The 22,224-nt window shown below is 49.3% G+C and overlaps 1 pseudogene; it reads left to right on the top strand.

The window, feature by feature from the left end:
* Positions 1-21,571, top strand: part of LOC129356753 (plexin A3-like) — a 51,451-nt pseudogene extending 29,880 nt beyond the window's left edge.
* Positions 21,572-22,224: the final 653 nt, after the last annotated feature.

The following is a 22,224-nucleotide window of genomic DNA, read 5'->3' as shown; positions in this document are numbered from 1 at the left end:
GTGTCTCTGTGTGTGTCTCTGTGAGTGTCTCTGTGAGTGTCTCTGTGTGTGTCTCTGTGAGTGTCTCTGTGTGTGTGTGTCTCTGTGAGTGTCTCTGTGAGTGTCTCTGGGTGTGTGTCTCTGTGAGTGTCTCTGTGAGTGTCTCTGTGTGTGAGTGTCTCTGTGAGTGTCTCTGTGTGTGTCTCTGTGTGTGAGTGTCTCTGTGAGTGTCTCTGTGAGTGCCTCTGTGTGTGTCTCTGTGAGTGTGTCTGTGTCTCTGTGAGTGTGTCTCTGTGAGTGTCTCTGGGTGTGAGTGTCTCTGTGAGTGTCTCTGTGTGTGAGTGTCTCTGTGAGTGTCTCTGGGTGTGTGTGTCTCTGTGAGTGTCTCTGTGAGTGTCTCTGTGTGTGAGTGTCTCTGTGAGTGTCTCTGTGTGTGTCTCTGTGAGTGTCTCTGTGAGTGTCTCTGTGAGTGTCTCTGGGTGTGTGTGTCTCTGTGAGTGTCTCTGTGAGTGTCTCTGTGTGTGAGTGTGCGCCTGCACACAGACCCTCTGTGTGTCTTTAATTAAATCTCGGCTCCTGGTGGAAATTGTCCATTTAGCCGTAAACTCCCAGAATTCCTGCTGGTTCCGACTCCACAACTAAGACCCGTCTCTCAGCTGGAGTGGAACCAGAACCAACTAAATGCTGCTGGTTCTGCTCAGCCATGGTTCCGACTGTAAATGATCATGTGTAATTTCTGATGTGAAGTCTCGATGTTGAAGGAGGTTCTGGGTTCTGGTTCTGCAGTACTGGTACGAAGGAGACGAGGCTGGACCTCCAGGTGGACTTCTCCATCGTCTGGGACGAAAACTTCCTGATTGACAAGCCCACCTTCATGAAAGGTATTCCTCCTTCGTCACCATTCAGCCGATTATTGGTGATTATTAATCTGGGGGACAATTAATTTCCAGAACCGCAACAGTGGTCCAGAAGTCGGTTCTGATTCTGCCTGTTGGACTTGTCCGCAGCTTTGCTGTACAAGTGTGAAGCGCAGCGCTCCAGCTGTGGCCAGTGCCTCAAAGCGCCCCCTGTGTTCGAGTGCGGGTGGTGCGTGGAGAGCAGGAAGTGCCTCCTGCGGCAGCACTGCCCCTCGCCGGAGCAGAACTGGATGCACCACGGCCGCCACAACCTGCGCTGCAGCCACCCGCGCATCACCAAGGTGGGTCTGCCACAGCGCCACCTCAAGGTTCCGCTGGGCGCTTCTGACCCGCCGTCTCCTGCAGATCGACCCGCTGACCGGACCCCGCGAGGGCGGCACCCGCGTCGCCATTGAGGGCGAGAATCTGGGTCTGCAGGTCAAGGAGATCACGCACATCCAGGTGGCCGGCGTCCGCTGCAACCCGGTGCCGTCGCTGTACGTCAGCGCCGAGAGGTCAGTGGCGAGTCCAGGTCAACGCGCTAGGAAACAGGCTAGCACACATGTTAACCTGTTAGCTAGCCTGCATTAGCAAACATGCTAAGGAACATGGTAGAAAACATGCTAACACATGCTAAGCAGGCGTACCGCTGACTCTGCCGGGTCTGCAGGATCGTGTGCGACATGGCCGAAGCCCTGCTGCCTCACTCGCCCGGCGGGCCGGTGGAGCTCTGCATCGGCGTGTGCAGCGCCGAGTACCGGACCCTGTCCACCCAGACCTACTCCTTTGTGGTGAGTCTCTGCTGGGCCCACTTAGCTTCTCTGATCCTGGTTCCAGTTAGCTTCCCTTGTAGCAAGCTCAGTTAGCTTCTTAGGTTTAGAAGACAAAAAACTTGGACAGAATTCTGGTCAGAACCGCCTATCCAATCCGTTTCTTGGTTAAACTGATTCCCCGTTTCCTCAGAGCCCAAGCTTTACCCGGATCCGCCCGCTGATGGGGCCCGTCTCTGGAGGAACCCGGCTGACGGTGGTCGGGCGACACTGGACTCCCAGCAGCGTCTCCGTTTGTCCACAGGGAGGAGTGTCTGTTTGTGAAGTGAGTGCATCTGGGAAGCTCCAGGTTCTTGAGCAGACGGGAAGCCGGCCCAGAAAAGCTCCAGACCGCCGGCGGGTTAACGGCGTCTCTCCTCCTGCAGGCGCACCAATCGGGAGATAGTCTGCATAACGCCCGCCTCGCCGTCCGGCGCCGGCCCTGCTCCCGTGCGTCTGATGATCGACCGGGCCGAGGTGACCAACGCCGAGGTCAGCTACAGCTACAGCGAGGACCCGACCGTCTCCGGCATCGAGCCCAACTGGACCATCCTCAAGTGAGATCGGTTTCACTGCTGCGCCGCAAACACAGCAGAAACACGGCAGCCAGACGTCAGTAGAGTTTACTGTGAAAAACCAACATGATGGTTTGAATCTGGGAAGGAAAAGATTCACAATTTAAGCAGATAAAAATCTGAAAAGTGCGGTGTGCAAAACGTAGATGTTAGGAACATCTGGACCAATCAGGGCTCTGTTGGAGCTGATCATTAATCAATGTCCAGTTGTAGATGGAAAGCCAGCAACTGAGCCCTCAGAACCAGAACCGACCCAGAACCCTGACCCGTCCCTGTGTGTTTGTCCAGCGGCAGCACGCTGATCACGGTGACCGGGACCAACCTGCAGACCATCCAGGAGCCAAAGGTCAGGGCCAAGTACGGCGGCGTGGAGACCAGCAACGTAAGACGCCGGCTGGAGCTGTGCCTCCTCTTCATCGTTCTTCCTCTTCGTCCTCTTCATCCTCCTCTTCCTCTGCAGTACTGCACCGTGGTGAACGCACCACCATGACCTGCCTGGCTCCCGGCCTCATCTACAACAAGCCCGACCCGCCAGAGGGGGCGCTGCGGCCGATGAGTTCGGCTTCATTTTGGACCAGGTACCGGCTGGGTTCTGATGTGCTTCCGACCGGTTCTCACCGGGTCGTGACCCATTTCCGATCTGGTTCTGTGTGTGGACTTCATGCCAGCTGTCTCTGTCCTCCACCTGTCCAGGTGTCGTCGCTGCTGGTCCTGAACTCCACCCCTTTCACCCACTACCCCAACCCGACCTTCGACCCACTCGGCCCCGCCGGGATCCTGGAGGTCAAGCCGGGCTCTCCCATCATTCTGAAGGTCAGAGGTCACGGGGGCGATGCGAGGCGTGGCCGGGCTTACCTGCGGCTCACCAGGTGTGTTCTGGTTCTAGGGGAAGAACCTGATCCCGGCGGCGCCCGGCAACGCCCGGCTGAACTACACCGTTCTCATCGGGGAATCGCCCTGCCTGCTCACCGTCTCCGAGAACCAGCTGCTCTGCGACTCGCCGGACCTGACCGGGGAGCAGCGGGTCGCGGTGAGTCCTGACCGGTTCTGATCGGACCGCCCAGGACGAGGACCCACTGTCCCCCGTCCGGACAGTGGGTTCCGTCCGGACGGGCCCGTCTGGAGCTTTTAGGAACGTTCCCGACGCGTCGCAGGTCCAGTTGGGACCGGTTCTCTTTGAACTGGGACCGGTTCCTCACACCTCCTGCTGGTTTCCCTCTGTGACGCTGGACCAGTTTGGAGCTCCATGATGAAGATGCAGATGCTAATCAACCATCATCATCATCATCAAGGGGTCCCATATTTACACAAACGCTCCACGTCGAGTTTAGCCTGAAACGTCGCGCCACATCAGATTCTCTACCACGCAAAATCTCTGAGAGAATATTTCACACAGTCAGGACCCGACCCGCAGCATGAAGCAGGTCGGTCCTTCATCGGAGGAAGAGGAGGGAGCTGTAAAGGTGAAAGTTGTTAGCTGTAGCCACAAGTGAGGCTATTTGGAGCTAATAAAGTTAATTGGAGCAATTTGAGTTAATGAAGCTAATTGGAGCTAATGGTGCTAATTAGAGTTAATGAAGATAATTGGAGCTAATGGTGCTAATTGGAGCTAATGGTGCTAATTAGAGTTAATGAAGCTAATTGGAGCTAATGGTGCTAATTGGAGTTAATGAAGCTAAGTGGAGCTAATGGTGCTAATTGGAGTTAATGAAGCTAATTGGAGCTAATGGTGCTAATTGGAGTTAATGAAACTAATTGGAGCTAATGGTAATTGGAGTTAATGAAGCTAATTGGAGCTAATGGTGCTAATTGGAGTTAATGAAACTAATTGGAGCTAATGGTGCTAATTGGAGTTAATTAAACTAATTGGAGCTAATGGTGCTAATTGGAGTTAATGAAGCTAATTGGAGCTAATGGTGCTAATTGGAGTTAATGAAACTAATTGGAGCTAATGGTGCTAATTGGAGTTAATGAAACTAATTGGAGCTAATGGTGCTAATTGGAGTTAATGAAGCTAATTGGAGCTAATGGTGCTAATTGAGTTAATGAAACCAGTTGGAGCTAATGGTGCTAATTGGAGTTAATGAAACTAATTGGAACTAATGGTGCTAATTGGAGTTAATGGTGCTAATTGGAGTTAATGAAGCTAATTGGAGCTAATGGTGCTAATTGAAGTTAATGAAGCTAATTGGAGCTAATGGTGCTAATTGGAGTTAATGAAACTAATTGGAGCTAATGGTGCTAATTGGAGTTAATGAAACTAATTGGAGCTAATGGTGCTAATTGGAGTTAATGAAGCTAATTGGCTAATGGTGCTAATTGGAGTTAATGAAACCAGTTGGAGCTAATGGTGCTAATTGGAGTTAATGAAACTAATTGGAACTAATGGTGCTAATTGGAGTTAATGAAGCTAAGTGGAGCTAATGGTGCTAATTGGAGTTAATGAAGCTAATTGGAGCTAATGGTGCTAATTGGAGTTAATGAAACTAATTGGAGCTAATGGTGCTAATTGGAGTTGATGAAACTAATTGGAGCTAATGGTGCTAATTGGAGTTAATGAAGCTAATTGGAGCTAATGGTGCTAATTGGAGTTAATGAAACCAGTTGGAGCTAATGGTGCTAATTGGAGTTAATGAAACTAATTGGAACTAATGGTGCTAATTGGAGTTAATGAAGCTAATTGGAGCTAATGGTGCTAATTGGAGTTAATGAAACTAATTGGAGCTAATGGTGCTAATTGGAGTTGATGAAACTAATTGGAGCTAATGGTGCTATTTGGAGTTAATGAAACTAGTTAGAGTTAAGAAAGCTAATTGGGGTTTTTTGGAGTTAATGAAGCTAAGTGGAGCTAATGGTGCTAATTGGAGTTAATGAAGCTAATTGGAGCTAATGGTGCTAATTGGAGTTAATGAAACTAATTGGAGCTAATGCTGCTAATTGGAGTTAATGAAGCTAAGTGGAGCTAATGGTGCTAATTGGAGTTAATGAAACTAATTGGAGCTAATGGTGCTAATTGGAATTAATGAAACTAATTGGAGCTAATGCTGCTAATTGGAGTTAATGAAACTAATTGGAGCTAATGGTGCTATTTGGAGTTAATGAAACTAGTTAGAGTTAAGAAAGCTAATTGGGGTTTTTTGGAGTTAAGGAAGCTAATTGGAGCAATTAATTGCAGCTAATTGCTGTGATGTCAGAACCTCGCCAGATAAATTCTCCATCAGATGACAGAACGTAGTTTCAACATCTCAATAAGATCCAGAAAACCACTGTAGTTATTATAGAGCTGCAGATTCCAGATTGTGAACCTGAATTCAGGCTTCGCTGGCAGCTTTTGATGCATTATGAACATCATCATTAGACATCATAGTGCCGTTATTAATTCATCGGTTTGTTCAAACTGGATCAATATTTACTCTGCAAACAGGAAACACTTTAATCAGCTGAGATAAAGACTCACCTGAACGCCAGCAGGAGCGCAGAGTTTTATCAACTGGAAAACTCCGTCAATCTTTCATGAGTCGTTAATTATTTGAATGCTTATGTAAATTTTTTATCCAAACAGATTTTAATAAAGTTAAAGCAAACAGCATGTTTATATTTTGTTCTGCACAAGTGATTTTTTTTTTCAGTTATTAGCCGAAAATATCCGTAACATAACTAAGAAATTTACTTCTGGATATAATAATAATGCCTTATATGTACATCTATGTATATACATATAAGGACATATTAGTCAGTGTATATTCTTAATATTTTGCACAAAATGCTGTGGTAGCACAAGGGTTAAGCCCAGTGGACATATGGAGGCCTCAGTCATCAACTCGACCGTCGCAGGTTCGATTCCCGGCCTGGTGACCTTTGCATTGCCCTCTTGCTGGTCAATTCACTATCAAATAAAGGCCATTAGAGCCAATAAAAAGAGAAGACATTCATTTAAAATATTCCCATGAAATGAATTTAAGGCCTGTTTTTACAGACAAACCTGAGGTCACATGACCCTTGACCCTAACCTGCCTGTTCTCTTGTAGATCCAGGTGGGCGGTCTGGAGTACTTCCCGGGGATTCTCCACATTTACTCCGACAACACGCTGACGCTGCCCGCCATCATCGGCATCGGCGCGGGCGGCGGTGTTCTCCTCATCGCCATCATCGCCGTGCTCATCGCCTACAAGAGGAAGACCCGAGATGCCGACCGGACGCTGAAGCGCCTGCAGCTGCAGATGGACAACTTGGAGAGCCGGGTGGCGCTAGAGTGCAAAGAGGGTGGGTGGTCGCTTGTCTCCATCGCCCTCGGTTCACTGGTGAATATAACTTCCTGTCCGTCCCGCAGCCTTCGCCGAGCTGCAAACCGACATCCAGGAGCTGACCAACGACATGGATGGAGTCAAGATCCCCTTCCTGGAGTATCGGACCTACACAATGAGGGTCATGTTCCCCGGCATAGAGGAGCATCCGGTGCTCAAGGAGCTCGACGTACGTACGACCGCCGGTTCGGCCCAAACCCTCGCTCCGGCCGAGCCTCGGACTCCGGACGGTCCCGACACGAACCCGGCCGGTAACGCTCCTCTCTCCCTGCAGTCTCCAGCCAACGTGGAGAAAGCTCTGCGCCTCTTCAGCCAGCTGCTCAACAACAAGATGTTCCTGCTCAGCTTCATCCACACGCTGGAGGCCCAGAGGTCCTTCTCCATGCGGGACCGAGGGAACGTCGCCTCCCTGCTGATGGCCGCTCTGCAGGTACCAACCCAAAGTCTGGGACCGACCCAAAGTTCTGGGTCTGGCTCTGCTTAGAGCTGAAATACATTAGAATCATCGATTCAAATTCTTCTTTCTTCTGCTTTGCTTCCGTCTCTGTGCCACAATCTGCAGAGGTCTCATGTCGCCCCTAACAAGATAACGCCCTGGGTGGTTGCTCATATGGCCCATGTCAGAAACCACCACTGTCTGAACCGTTAAACACAGCAACCATGACAACGCAATAACGTTAAATAGCCAACTATGAACTCCGTCCAAGAAGTAACCAGTAAAAGTAACCCTTGTACTTTTCTGCAAATATCCATACTTATCAGGCCAAACCATATAGTGCAATATCATATCACTGGTCAATCTATCCGCCAAATTCCTATATTTTCTCTTGTGTTGCATTTATATTTTTTATTTATATTTTACTTATATTCTTATTTCTTGCTTATTTTTGCTTAATTTAGGGTTTTGGCTCCTCACATTTAGTGTGTACCTCTGTATTTAATTTGTATTTGTATTTGTGCACAGTGTATTTTGTGCAGCTTCAATTAAGCAGCTTAATTGAAGTTAAACTGCTGGTAACTTCAAGTTCCTGAGGGAGTCTTCCCAAGGGATCAATAAAGTACGAGTCTAGTCTAAGTCTAGTCTAAGTCTAGTCTAGTCTAAGTCTAGTCTAGTCTAGTCTAAGTCTAGTCTAAGTCTAGTCTAAGTCTAGTCTAGTCTAAGTCTAAGTCTAAGTCTAGTCTAAGTCTAGTCTAGTCTAAGTCTAGTCTAGTCTAAGTCTAGTCTAGTCTAAGTCTAGTCTAGTCTAAGTCTCGTCTAGTCTAAGTCTAGTCTAAGTCTAGTCTAAGTCTAGTCTAAGTCTAGTCTAAGTCTAGTCTAGTCTAGTCTAAGTCTAGTCTAAGTCTAGTCTAGTCTAAGTCTAGTCTAGTCTAAGTCTAGTCTAAGTCTAGTCTAAGTCTAGTCTAGTCTAAGTCTAGTCTAGTCTAGTCTAAGTCTAAGTCTAGTCTAAGTCTAGTCTAAGTCTAGTCTAGTCTAAGTCTAGTCTAAGTCTAGTCTAAGTCTAGTCTAGTCTAAGTCTAAGTCTAGTCTAAGTCTAGTCTAGTCTAAGTCTAGTCTAGTCTAAGTCTAGTCTAAGTCTAGTCTAAGTCTAAGTCTAGTCTAGTCTAAGTCTAAGTCTAGTCTAAGTCTAGTCTAGTCTAAGTCTAGTCTAGTCTAAGTCTAAGTCTAGTCTAAGTCTAGTCTAAGTCTAGTCTAAGTCTAGTCTAAGTCTAGTCTAAGTCTAGTCTAGTCTAGTCTAAGTCTAGTCTAAGTCTAGTCTAGTCTAAGTCTAGTCTAGTCTAAGTCTAGTCTAAGTCTAAGTCTAAGTCTAGTCTAGTCTAAGTCTAGTCTAGTCTAGTCTAAGTCTAAGTCTAGTCTAAGTCTAGTCTAAGTCTAGTCTAAGTCTAGTCTATCTAAGTCTAGTCTAAGTCTAGTCTAGTCTAAGTCTAGTCTAGTCTAAGTCTAGTCTAAGTCTAGTCTAAGTCTAGTCTAGTCTAATCTAGTCTAAGTCTAGTCTAGTCTAAGTCTAAGTCTAGTCTAAGTCTAGTCTAAGTCTAGTCTAGTCTAAGTCTAGTCTAAGTCTAGTCTAAGTCTAGTCTAGTCTAAGTCTAGTCTAGTCTAAGTCTAGTCTAAGTCTAGTCTAAGTCTAGTCTAGTCTAAGTCTAGTCTAAGTCTAGTCTAAGTCTAGTCTAAGTCTAGTCTAGTCTAAGTCTAAGTCTAGTCTAAGTCTAGTCTAAGTCTAGTCTAGTCTAAGTCTAGTCTAGTCTAGTCTAAGTCTAGTCTAAGTCTAGTCTAAGTCTAGTCTAGTCTAAGTCTAAGTCTAGTCTAGTCTAAGTCTAGTCTAAGTCTAGTCTAGTCTAAGTCTAGTCTAAGTCTAGTCTAGTCTAAGTCTAGTCTAAGTCTAGTCTAAGTCTAGTCTAGTCTAGTCTAAGTCTAGTCTAAGTCTAGTCTAGTCTAAGTCTAGTCTAAGTCTAGTCTAGTCTAAGTCTAGTCTAGTCTAAGTCTAGTCTAAGTCTAGTCTAAGTCTAGTCTAGTCTAGTCTAAGTCTAGTCTAAGTCTAGTCTAGTCTAAGTCTAGTCTAAGTCTAGTCTAAGTCTAGTCTAGTCTAAGTCTAGTCTAGTCTAGTCTAAGTCTAGTCTAAGTCTAGTCTAGTCTAAGTCTAGTCTAGTCTAAGTCTAGTCTAGTCTAAGTCTAGTCTAAGTCTAGTCTAGTCTAGTCTAGTCTAGTCTAGTCTAAGTCTAGTCTAAGTCTAGTCTAGTCTAGTCTAGTCTAGTCTAAGTCTAGTCTAAGTCTAGGCACAAGGAGACCTGCTGTGTGTTTGCACAGATAGGCCACCAAACAAAGCAATGAACATTCTCTTTGTGTGATCTTACAATCCTGTATTTTATTTATTCTGTGATTCAATAAATATATATATTTAATAAAATAGAATAATGATAATAATAGCTACTGCAGAGTACCAGAGCATTACATAAAGAACGGCTCTCAGTCCAGAATAATCGGATCGTTCATGAACGTCGCATCACTCGATGACAGACAGTCACAGCATCATTGCACATGTGCAACACGTCAGTCAACAAGCGCAGCATTTATCATGCAACATGTGCATCCCTGTACAGCTAGCTTTGCTAGCATCACCTCAGAGAGCTCAACTTTCTTTTCAGCTTCTTTTCTAAGTGACGATAAAAGTTGGACATAGTCCAGCGTTGCTGAATTCACACGTCATTATATGGCGTCTCATGATTTATGTTGGGAAATTTATTCCCGACGATGAGACGGGCATCGTCTCCCCTCTCCGAGACAAACTGAGACTCACTGCATGTCTGAGCGCCGTGAGCTGCAGGGGAGGTGAAGGGTCACAGCGGGAACACTTTATTGCTTGGCGCAATGTATGTTTTGCATCCAGTGGAAACAAATATGCTGACAAATAAACTGGATAATATTATGGCAATTCAGGGACATTTCTACAGTTTTGGCCTTGAAGTAAAATCCAGAGACTCAGACCATCAAGGAGTAGTCGCGAGACCAAGACCGGTCTCAGGTACTACCACACTAGCTGAACCATGGAGCGCAGAACCCTGAGGGACACCGTACATCAGTCAGTCCCAGATATGATTCTGAGCTGTGACCTCTGACCTTCCTCCTCAGGGTCGGATGGAGTATGCCACAGTGGTGCTGAAGCAGCTGTTGGCAGATCTGATAGAGAAGAACCTGGAGAACCGGAACCACCCCAAGCTGCTCCTCAGGAGGTTCGCTCTGACGCCCAGCACCACACCAAGTCGCTTCCTGTGTGACCTTTGACCTCTGTCTGTTTAGAACAGAGTCTGTTGCTGAGAAGATGCTGACCAACTGGTTCACCTTCCTGCTGCATCGCTTCCTGAAGGTAACCCCGCCCCCCGGGCCGCCGGCCAATCGGATCACTGCTGATTGAAGAGTTGGACGCTGATGGCCCCGTGGCCCCCACCCCGTATGTCTCTGTTGCCCCCACCCCGTATGTCTCTGTTGCCCCCACCCCGTATGTCTCTGTTGCCCCCACCCCGTATGTCTCTGTGGCCCCCACCCCGTATGTCTCTGTTGCCCCCACCCCGTATGTCTCTGTTGCCCCCACCCCGTATGTCTCTGTGGCCCCCACCCCTTATGTCTCTGTGGCCCCCACCCCGTATGTCTCTGTGGCCCCCACCCCGTATGTCTCTGTTGCCCCCACCCCGTATGTCTCTGTTGCCCCCACCCCGTATGTCTCTGTTGCCCCCACCCCGTATGTCTCTGTTGCCCCCACCCCGTATGTCTCTGTTGCCCCCACCCCGTATGTCTCTGTTGCCCCCACCCCATATGTCTCTGTGGCCCCCACCCCGTATGTCTCTGTTGCCCCCACCCCATATGTCTCTGTTGCCCCCACCCCGTATGTCTCTGTTGCCCCCACCCCATATGTCTCTGTTGCCCCCACCCCGTATGTCTCTGTTGCCCCCACCCCGTATGTCTCTGTTGCCCCCACCCCGTATGTCTCTGTTGCCCCCACCCCGTATGTCTCTGTGGCCCCCACCCCGTATGTCTCTGTTGCCCCCACCCCGTATGTCTCTGTGGCCCCCACCCCGTATGTCTCTGTGGCCCCCACCCCGTATGTCTCTGTGGCCCCCACCCCATATGTCTCTGTTGCCCCCACCCCGTATGTCTCTGTTGCCCCCACCCCATATGTCTCTGTTGCCCCCACCCCGTATGTCCCTGTGGCTCCAGGAGTGCGCCGGGGAGCCGCTCTTCATGCTCTACTGCGCCATCAAGCAGATGGAGAAAGGGCCGATCGACGCCATCACTCCGGAGAGCGCGCTACTCTCTGAGCGAAGACAAGCTGATCCGGCAGCAGATTGACTACAAGCAGCTGGTAAAGGTTCTGGTTCTGGTTCCCAGTGGAGCTGAGGGCCCACTTTTCAGAACCAAACTTTTGAACCTCAATAGTTTTACTGTTTACCAAGAACGGCCTGGATCGCTGAGCCGTCTCCATAGCTACAGGTTTCCGTTAGGAAAACGGTTTTCCCCACTGAAAGTTGCTTGTGGATTAACAAAGAACCGGTACAGACCGATCCGGAACTGATCCGGAAATCGGCAGAAAGACAGGAGCTCACAAAAGAAAAGGTTAGCTCAGTGTTCAGAACCGAGCCAACGGGCCCAGCGGGTCGCAGGGCGGTTCTCTCGGCAGACTGAGGGTCCGGAGGCCGCGGTCTTCGGTTGTCCTGGTTCCGTTCCCAGTTGATGTATTTTGGATTTTAAAACATTTTCCAGTTGAATGATCTTCAGAACGTTGAGAGGATTTTCCCTTAGCATCATTTATCGCAATGATCCTGGGAAAATCCGGACAGACGCGTTATATCAGGTCTGCCTGATGCAGAGCCTTCCGTAGTCTGCCGGTCCAATCAGAACCTGCAACACATTACTCTGAAATGTTGCATGACTCCCAGCGATCCCATCAACTGGTTCTGACCCGGCATTCTGGTTTCAGAGCCCAATATGAGCGTTCAGCCAGAACCCAGTCCTCTCTGGTGCTGATCCCAGATCTGGGACAGAACCGGGTCAGAACTGAGTAAGACGTCGGGCTGGGGTCCACTGGGCTCCTTAACTGGACCTTGAGCGTTTCCAGGCAGCAGGCCAGATCCAGAGATGTTCTGGATCTGGCCTGAACATCTCTGGCCAGATCCAGAGCAGGAGTTTTGTAGAAACGGAGCGTCTCTTCCTCAGACGCTGATGTGCATTCCTCCGGAGGGCGAAGCTGGAACCGAGGTACCGGTGAAGGTTCTGAACTGCGACACGGTGACCCAGGTCAAAGACAAGCTGCTGGACGCCGTCTACAAAGGAATCCCGTTCTCCCAGCGCCGCAGGCCGACGACATGGATCTCGGTACCGCACCGCCACGCAGCCGGTTCTGGTGGCCTGTCCGACTTTTTTGACCAGTTTGTTAACGGTTCTGTGTTCTCAGAGTGGCGGCAGGGCCGGCTGACCCGGATCATCCTGCAGGACGACGTGACGACCAAGATAGAGAGCGACTGGAAAAGGCTGAACACGTTGGCTCACTACCAGGTACGGAACCGGCCCCACCAGAACCGGCTCAGAGGATAGTACTGGTTCTGGTGCTGAACCAGGTCCAGTTCTTGCTCAGAAAATCTGGTCGGGTGAAGCCAACTGATATGTGGTTCTGGTTGCCAGGTGACAGACGGCTCGCTGGTGGCGCTGGTCCAGAAGCAGGTTTCTGCCTACAACATCGCCAACTCCCTTCACCTTCACCAGATCCCTCAGCAGATACGGTGAGTCGGACCGGTCGCTGCGGGGGTCGACGGGTTCGGCTTCAGCTACTGAATCCAGATCCAGGACTTCTGCCTCATTCGTCCTTAAAACCAGCTGTGGAGAAAAGCTGAACGCTTCCAGGCTGATGTTGTTTTATTTATGTCACCATAAACATCTCATGTGTTCGTCTCTGCCATCAGAGTCCCTACTGCGGACGTCCAGCAGTCCCGACAGCCTGAGATCCAGAGCTCCAATGATCACCCCAGGAGACAGGTACCACAGAAACATCCCAGGTCATCATGGAGTCGACCCGGGAGTCTGTTGGAGCCGGGTCCGACTCGGTACGGATCTGGATTGGACTCTGCTGACGCCACATCGTTGTCTGTTTCCAGGAACTAAACTTTGGCACCTGGTGAAGAACCACGAGCACAGCGCCCAGAGAAGGAGACCGGGGCAGCAAGATGGTCTCCGAGATCTACCTGACCAGACTGCTGCTGGCCACCAAGGTAACACCTTGAGACAGACCGCTGGTCACCATGGTAACGCCTTGAGACAGACCGCTGGTCACCATGGTAACACCTTGAGACCGCTGGTCACCGAGGTAACGCCGTAAGACCTGATCATCAGGGTTTGTGTGAGATCCAGTTAGGGTTAGAGCAGGACTCTTTACTCTTGACTCTTGGTTCTTGGCTCTTGACTCTTGACTCTTGGTTCTTGGCTCTTGACTCTTGACTCTTGACTCTTGACTCTTGGCTCTTGGCTCTTGGCTCTTGGTTCTTGGCTCTTGACTCTTGACTCTTGACTCTTGGTTCTTGGCTCTTGGCTCTTGGTTCTTGGCTCTTGACTCTTGGTTCTTGGCTCTTGACTCTTGGTTCTTGGCTCTTGACTCTTGGTTCTTGGCTCTTGACTCTTGGTTCTTGGCTCTTGACTCTTGGCTCTTGACTCTTGACTCTTGACTCTTGGTTCTTGGCTCTTGGCTCTTGGTTCTTGGCTCTTGACTCTTGGTTCTTGGTTCTTGGCTCTTGACTCTTGGTTCTTGGCTCTTGACTCTTGACTCTTGGTTCTTGGCTCTTGACTCTTAACTCTTGACACTTGGCTCTTGGCTCTTGACTCTTGACTCTTGACACTTGGCTCTTGTCTCTTGGGTCTTGGCTGTTGACTCTTGACTCTTGACACTTGGCTCTGACTCTTGACTCTTGGTTCTTGGCTCTTGACTCTTGACTCTTGACTCTTGGTTCTTGGCTCTTGGCTCTTGGCTCTTGGTTCTTGGCTCTTGACTCTTGGTTCTTGGTTCTTGGCTCTTGACTCTTGGTTCTTGGCTCTTGACTCTTGGTTCTTGGCTCTTGACTCTTAACTCTTGACACTTGGCTCTTGGCTCTTGACTCTTGGCTCTTGACACTTGGCTCTTGTCTCTTGGGTCTTGGCTGTTGACTCTTGACACTTGGCTCTTGACTCTTGACTCTTGGTTCTTGGCTCTTGACTCTTGACACTTGTCTCTTGGCTCTTGGGTCTTGGCTCTTGGCTCTTGACTCTTGGCTCTTGGTTCTTGGCTCTTGACTCTTGGCTCTTGACTCTTGGCTCTTGACTCTTGACTCTTGGCTCTTGACTCTTGGCTCTTGGGTCTTGACTCTTGGTTCTCGGCTCTTGACTCTTGGTTCTTGGTTCTTGACTCTTGGTTCTTGACTCTTGGTTCTTGGCTCTTGACTCTTGACTCTTGGCTCTTGGGTCTTGACTCTTGGGTCTTGACTCTTGGCTCTTGACTCTTGGCTCTTGGTTCTTGACTCTTGGCTCTTGACTCTTGGCTCTTGGTTCTTGACTCTTGGCTCTTGGCTCTTTGACACTTGGCTCTTGACTCTTGGTTCTTGGCTCTTGACTCTTGGCTCTTGACTCTTGGCTCTTGACTCTTGGCTCTTGACTCTTGACTCTTGGCTCTTGACTCTTGACTCTTGGCTCTTGACTCTTGACTCTTGACACTTGTCTCTTGGCTCTTGGGTCTTGGCTCTTGACTCTTGGCTCTTGGTTCTTGGCTCTTGACTCTTGGCTCTTGGCTCTTGACTCTTGGCTCTTGGCTCTTGACTCTTGGCTCTTGGCTCTTGACTCTTGGCTCTTGGCTCTTGGTTCTTGGCTCTTGACTCTTGGCTCTTGACTCTTGGCTCTTGACTCTTGACTCTTGGGTCTTGACTCTTGGCTCTTGACTCTTGACACTTGCCTCTTGACTCTTGGTTCTTGACTCTTGGCTCTTGGTTCTTGACTCTTGGCTCTTGACTCTTGACACTTGACTCTTGACACTTGTCTCTTGGCTCTTGGGTCTTGGCTCTTGGCTCTTGACTCTTGACACTTGGCTCTTGGTTCTTGGCTCTTGGCTCTTGACTCTTGGCTCTTGGCTCTTGACTCTTGGCTCTTGACTCTTGGCTCTTGACTCTTGACTCTTGGGTCTTGACTCTTGGCTCTTGACTCTTGGCTCTTGACTCTTGGCTCTTGGCTCTTGACTCTTGGCTCTTGACTCTTGGCTCTTGACTCTTGGCTCTTGACTCTTGGTTCTTGACTCTTGGCTCTTGACTCTTGACACTTGCGTCTTGACTCTTGGTTCTTGACTCTTGGCTCTTGGTTCTTGACTCTTGGCTCTTGACTCTTGACACTTGGCTCTTGACTCTTGGCTCTTGACTCTTGGCTCTTGGTTCTTGACTCTTGGCTCTTGACTCTTGACACTTGCCTCTTGACTCTTGGTTCTTGTCTCTTGACTCTTGGCTCTGGGCTCTTGACTCTTGGTTCTTGGCTCTTGGCTCTTTTGCACATGCTTTGCCACATAGTCAGAAAATCTTGGCAAAGACTTGCAGTGGAGTCTTTGGTCCCACTGGATCGAGTCGATGGGTAGACTGGGGTCTGACTGTTGATCGCTCTGCAAGCTGCAGATGCTTCATCTGATTTGTCTTTTAGAACTCGGATTTGATTTACTTAAAGGTTCCTGTGGTTATTTAAGTGAACAAATGGTTTCTCCTCTAGTTTCTGGAGACAGAATCTTTTCTAAAAACCCACCAAAACACAAAAAATGCCCAGGTATCATGAACTTGTCTGTGTTCATTTTTGGGTTTTTTTGGGTCTGTTTAAGATTTATTTGACTTTTGATGTCAAATATTTCATTGTCGTTCTGACTTAAATTATCCATTGATCCTTCCACCACCAGGGGACACTGCAGAAGTTTGTGGACGACCTTTTTGAGACCGTGTTCAGCACGGCCCATCGTGGCTCCGCACTGCCTTTGGCGATTAAATACATGTTCGACTTTTTGGACGAGCAGGCCGACAAACGGTCAATCACCGACCCAGATGTCCGGCACACCTGGAAGAGCAACTGGTGAGCCAAGACCCCATGAATTTTGTCCCTGGGCATCTTCCTAGGATCCGTCTGAGTTAGCCTCCTCTGTGCGGTCTGCAGTCTTCCTCTCAGGTTCTGGGTCAACGTCATTAAGAATCCGCAGTTCGTCTTCGACATCCATAAGAGCAGCATCACAGACGCCTGCCTGTCGGTGGTGGCGCAGACCTTCATGGACTCGTGCTCAACGTCCGAACATCGGCTCGGCAAAGACTCGCCGTCCAACAAGCTGCTCTATGCTAAAGACATCCCCAACTACAAAAGCTGGGTGGAGAGGTAGAAAAGCAGTTTCCTTGGTCGTCTCTTTGGCCTTGTCACATGTTAATGTTTCACAGCTTTGCTGCCTGAATTAGATGAAACACTTTATTGATAGTTTCTCCACAACAACCAGATGAGACGTGAGTTCAGGTAACAAACCGCCTGAGGTCACCAGATGGGTCATGAACACCGTTAGTTTCTTTTTTATTGAAACAACATTGTCTGTCAATGGCTTTACTTTCACAATCAGCCTTTATTGTTGTTGTACAAAGAAGCACAATCAAGTATGTGTAAGTGCAGCCCATCTAAAGAACAAAAAAGACAAATGGCAAAAGACATGGGTGGACAGGTTCCTGAGGTTGCAGCCATCATGGAGGCCAGAATAATAATCCTGCTGGACAAACACCCGGTCCACAGCGGAGTCCACTGTGGGGTCCACTGCGGAGTCCACTGTGGCGTCCACAGCGGAGTCCACAGCGGGGTCCACTGCGGAGTCCACAGCGGGGTCCACTGTGGCGTCCACAGCGGAGTCCACAGCGGGGTCCACTGTGGGGTCCACTGTGGGGTCCACAGCGGAGTCCACAGCGGGGTCCACAGCGGGGTCCACTGTGGCGTCCACAGCGGAGTCCACAGCGGGGTCCACTGTGGGGTCCACTGTGGCGTCCACAGCGGAGTCCACAGCGGGGTCCACTGTCCACTGTGGGGTCCACAGCGGAGTCCACAGCGGGGTCCACTGTGGGGTCCACAGCGGGCCCCATCGGGCCGGACGGCTCTGCTTTGACCGGTCTTATAATTTGGTCAACTGCACTGAAACACCAGCTGACCAGATCCAGCTGGAGGACATGCAAAGAGCAAAAGCAGCGCAGATGGGAGATGCAGGAGAGAGAAAAGTCCCACTTTCACTGCTTTGTTTCCGCAGATTTCCAGATCACATTTCAAACCATAGCAGTCTAATATTTGGAAGTTGCTGATTTGTTCTCACTGTTGGGTTTTTATAGATTTCATTGGAAAATGTGGCTTCTTATAACAAATTACTTTCAGAAACTCAAAACAGACCCGTCTTATGATTGGGCCACAAATCCTCAAAGGCATTTGAAAAGTCTAAAATCTGTTTGACTGAACAGATCCGGATTGTTCAGTTCAGAACCAGAAGCTGATGTTTCGGTTCTGAGCGGGTCTCACCTGTCTGCCTGTCTGTCATGAAGGTACTACAGGGACATCTCCAAGATGCCCAGCATCAGCGATCAGGACATGGACGCCTACCTGGTGGAGCAGTCCCGTCTACATGGCAACGAGTTCAACACACTGAGCGCGCTCAATGAGCTCTACTTCTACATCAACAAGTACAAGGAAGAGGTGAGGCCACTGATTTTCCTGAAACACTTCAGTTTGGTTCTCATTCCAAGATGTGGAGGCTTTTGGTCTCCTGCCAAAACCTCCTTAAAGAGGCTGATGAGTTGTGGAACGTGTGGAGCTCCTCAGGGTGCAGTACTTGGCTCCACCCTGAGGAGCCAAGTACTGCATTTATAAAAGTAAATGCACCTACAGCTGCATTTTATTTTGAAGGGATATGTAACTGTTACCTTAGCGACCAGAGTCGGAGAGCGTGAGGTCAGAGGTCGAGAGAAGAGGAGATGTGAGTTTTAGGTCTGGTTCACGGTTTAAGGATCGTTGGCCGTTTTCCACCACCTACACACCACCACCTACACACCACCACCTACACAACACCACCTACACACCACCTACACAACACCACCTACACACCACCACCTATACAACACCACCTACACAACACCACCTACACAACACCACCTACACACCACCACCTACACACCACCACCTATACAACACCACCTACACAACACCACCTATACAACACCACCTACACAACACCACCTATACAACACCACTACACACCACCTACACACCACCACCTATACAACACCACCTACACAACACCTACACACCACCACCTATACAACACCACCTACACAACACCTACACACCACCACCTATACAACACCACCTACACAACACCTACACACCACCACCTATACAACACCACCTACACAACACCTACACACCACCACCTATACAACACCACCTACACACCACCTATACAACACCACCTACACAACACCACCTACACACCACCACCTACACAACACCACCTACACACCACCTACACAACACCACCTACACACCACCACCTATACAACACCACCTACACAACACCACCTACACAACACCACCTACACAACACCACCTACACACCACCTACACAACACCACCTACACAACACCTACACAACACCACCTATACAACACCTACACAACACCACCTATACAACACCTACACAACACCACCTATACAACACCACCTACACACCACCACCTACACACCACCTACACAACACCACCTACACAACACCTACACAACACCACCTATACAACACCTACACAACACCACCTATACAACACCTACACAACACCACCTATACAACACCACCTACACACCACCACCTACACACCACCTACACAACACCACCTACACAACACCACCTACACACCACCACCTACACAACACCACCTACACACCACCTACACACCACCACCTATACAACACCACCTACACACCACCACCTACACACCACCTACACAACACCACCTACACAACACCACCTACACACCACCTACACAACACCACCTACACACCACCTACACACCACCACCTATACAACACCTACACAACACCACCTATACAACACCTACACACCACCACCTATACAACACCTACACAACACCACCTATACAACACCTACACAACACCACCTATACAACACCACCTACACACCACCTACACAACACCACCTACACACCACCACCTACACACCACCTACACAACACCACCTACACAACACCTACACACCACCACCTACACAACACCACCTACACACCACCTACACAACACCACCTACACACCACCTACACACCACCACCTATACAACACCACCTACACACCACCACCTACACACCACCTACACAACACCACCTACACAACACCACCTACACACCACCACCTACACACCACCTACACAACACCACCTACACAACACCACCTACACAACACCACCTACACACCACCTACACACCACCTACACAACACCACCTACACACCACCTACACACCACCACCTATACAACACCACCTACACACCACCACCTACACACCACCTACACAACACCACCTACACAACACCACCACAACACCACCTACACACCACCTACACACACACCACCTACACACCACCTACACACCACCACCTATACAACACCTACACAACACCACCTATACAACACCTACACACCACCACCTATACAACACCTACACAACACCACCTATACAACACCTACACAACACCACCTATACAACACCACCTACACACCACCTACACAACACCACCTACACACCACCTACACACCACCACCTACACAACACCACCTATACAACACCTACACACCACCACCTATACAACACCTACACAACACCACCTATACACCACCACCTACACAACACCACCTACACACCACCTACACACCACCACCTATACAACACCACCTACACACCACCTACACACCACCACCTATACAACACCACCTATACAACACCACCTACACAACACCACCTACACACCACCACCTACACACCACCTACACAACACCACCTATACAACACCACCTACACACCACCACCTACACACCACCACCTACACAACACCACCTACACACCACCACCTATACAACACCACCTACACAACACCACCTACACAACACCACCTATACAACACCACCTATACAACACCACCACCTACAACACCACCTACACACCACCTACACACCACCACCTATACAACACACCTACACAACACCACCTACACAACACCACCTACACAACACCACCTACACACCACCACCTATACAACACCACCTACACAACACCACCTACACACCACCACCTATACAACACCACCTACACAACACCACACAACACCACCTATACAACACCACCTATACAACACCACCTACACAACATCACCTACACACCACCTACACACCACCACCTATACAACACCACCTACACAACACCACCTACACACCACCACCTATACAACACCACCTACACAACACCACCTACACAACACCACCTACACACCACCTACACAACACCACCTACACAACACCAACACACCACCTACACACCACCAACACACCACCTACACAACACCACTTATACAACACCACCTACACAACACCACCTATACAACACCACCTACACAACACCACCTATACAACACCACCTACACAACACCACCTACACAACACCACTTATACAACACCACCTACACAACACCACTTATACAACACCACCTACACAACACCACTTATACAACACCACCTACACAACACCACTTATACAACACCACCTACACAACATCACCTACACAACACCACTTATACAACACCACCTACACAACATCACCTACACAACACCACTTATACAACACCACCTACACAACACCACCTATACAACACCACCTACAACACCACTTATACAACACCACCTACACAACATGATGTTGTAAATCTGTGGTAAAGGAAAAATTGGGGCAAAAAGGCTTTAGCAGAAACACCAGCATGGAGAAGCATCATCTGATGCTCCCCCTCCACCCTCAAGCCGCAGCAAAATTGACAAGTTTGACTGTAAAAAAAAAAGTTTGGCGACCTCTGATCTGACCTCTAACCCTCCATCTCTCCGTCTCTCTGCGTCTCCAGATCCTGACGGCGTTGGACCGGGACGGTTACTGTCGGAAACACAAGTTGAGACACACAAACTGGAGCAAGCCATCAACCTGATGTCCGGCAGCAGCTGAGACCCGGCGCCGGACCGATGAGGGGGCGGGGCTTGGGAAGGATGAGGTTCTGCTGAACAGCCGGACCGGACCGCATCACCAGCAGTCAATCTGTCAATTGATTTATTGGTCAGATGGATTGATTGGACCCAGAACCCAGCGGAGCAGAACCTTTCCTGAGACTCGTGGAGCCAACCGGACCTCAACAGGTTCTACGGCAGAACCGGACGGTTGGATCGGAACCGCTACAGCCTGAGCTCAGAATGTAAAATGAAGAGTTACAGAAGCCCGTCCCGGGCCTCCAGATCAGAACCGGGGTTCATCTGGACCTCACAGCGATCCGGTTCTGATCCAGAACATGTATCGGATTCTGGACAGTTTGAAGCTTTAATGAAGGAGGCGGAGCCAAAACGAACGTCAGGTGTCGGTTCTGTTCCGGTTCTGTGAACAATCAGCGCAGCACTGAGCCCGATCCGTTTGGCCCCAACGCTTCCTGGCCCCGCCCCCAGCTCCTCATTGGTCGGTCCGCTGGCCGGGAGGACGCACTGCCTGACCAACCAGACTGTGGACAGAACCTCTGAATACATTCCAGCACAGCGACGCCGTCCGGGTCAGAACCAGAACCACCTGGGATCTGGACCCGATCTAAACTGGACACACAGCTAACGGCGCCGGTGGGGAAATACTGTGCAGAGCTACAAACCTAGTGCCATGCAAAGACCGGATCAGAACTCCCTCAGGACTGGACCGGACTTGGACCAAATCCAGTCCAGAACCAAGGGAGTGGAGCTGAACCGGGCCGGACTCCTAAACTTTTGAGACTCGTGGCCATAATTGTAAAGATGAAAAAAAAATGAAGCTCAAATGATAAAATCT

This window comes from Poeciliopsis prolifica, unplaced genomic scaffold (genome assembly GCF_027474105.1).
Source record: "Poeciliopsis prolifica strain line A6 unplaced genomic scaffold, Auburn_PproV2 SCAFFOLD191, whole genome shotgun sequence".
Taxonomy (NCBI): Eukaryota; Metazoa; Chordata; class Actinopteri; order Cyprinodontiformes; family Poeciliidae; genus Poeciliopsis; species Poeciliopsis prolifica.
Note: the sequence above shows the minus strand (reverse complement) of the source record. Positions and strands in the feature narration are given on the sequence as shown.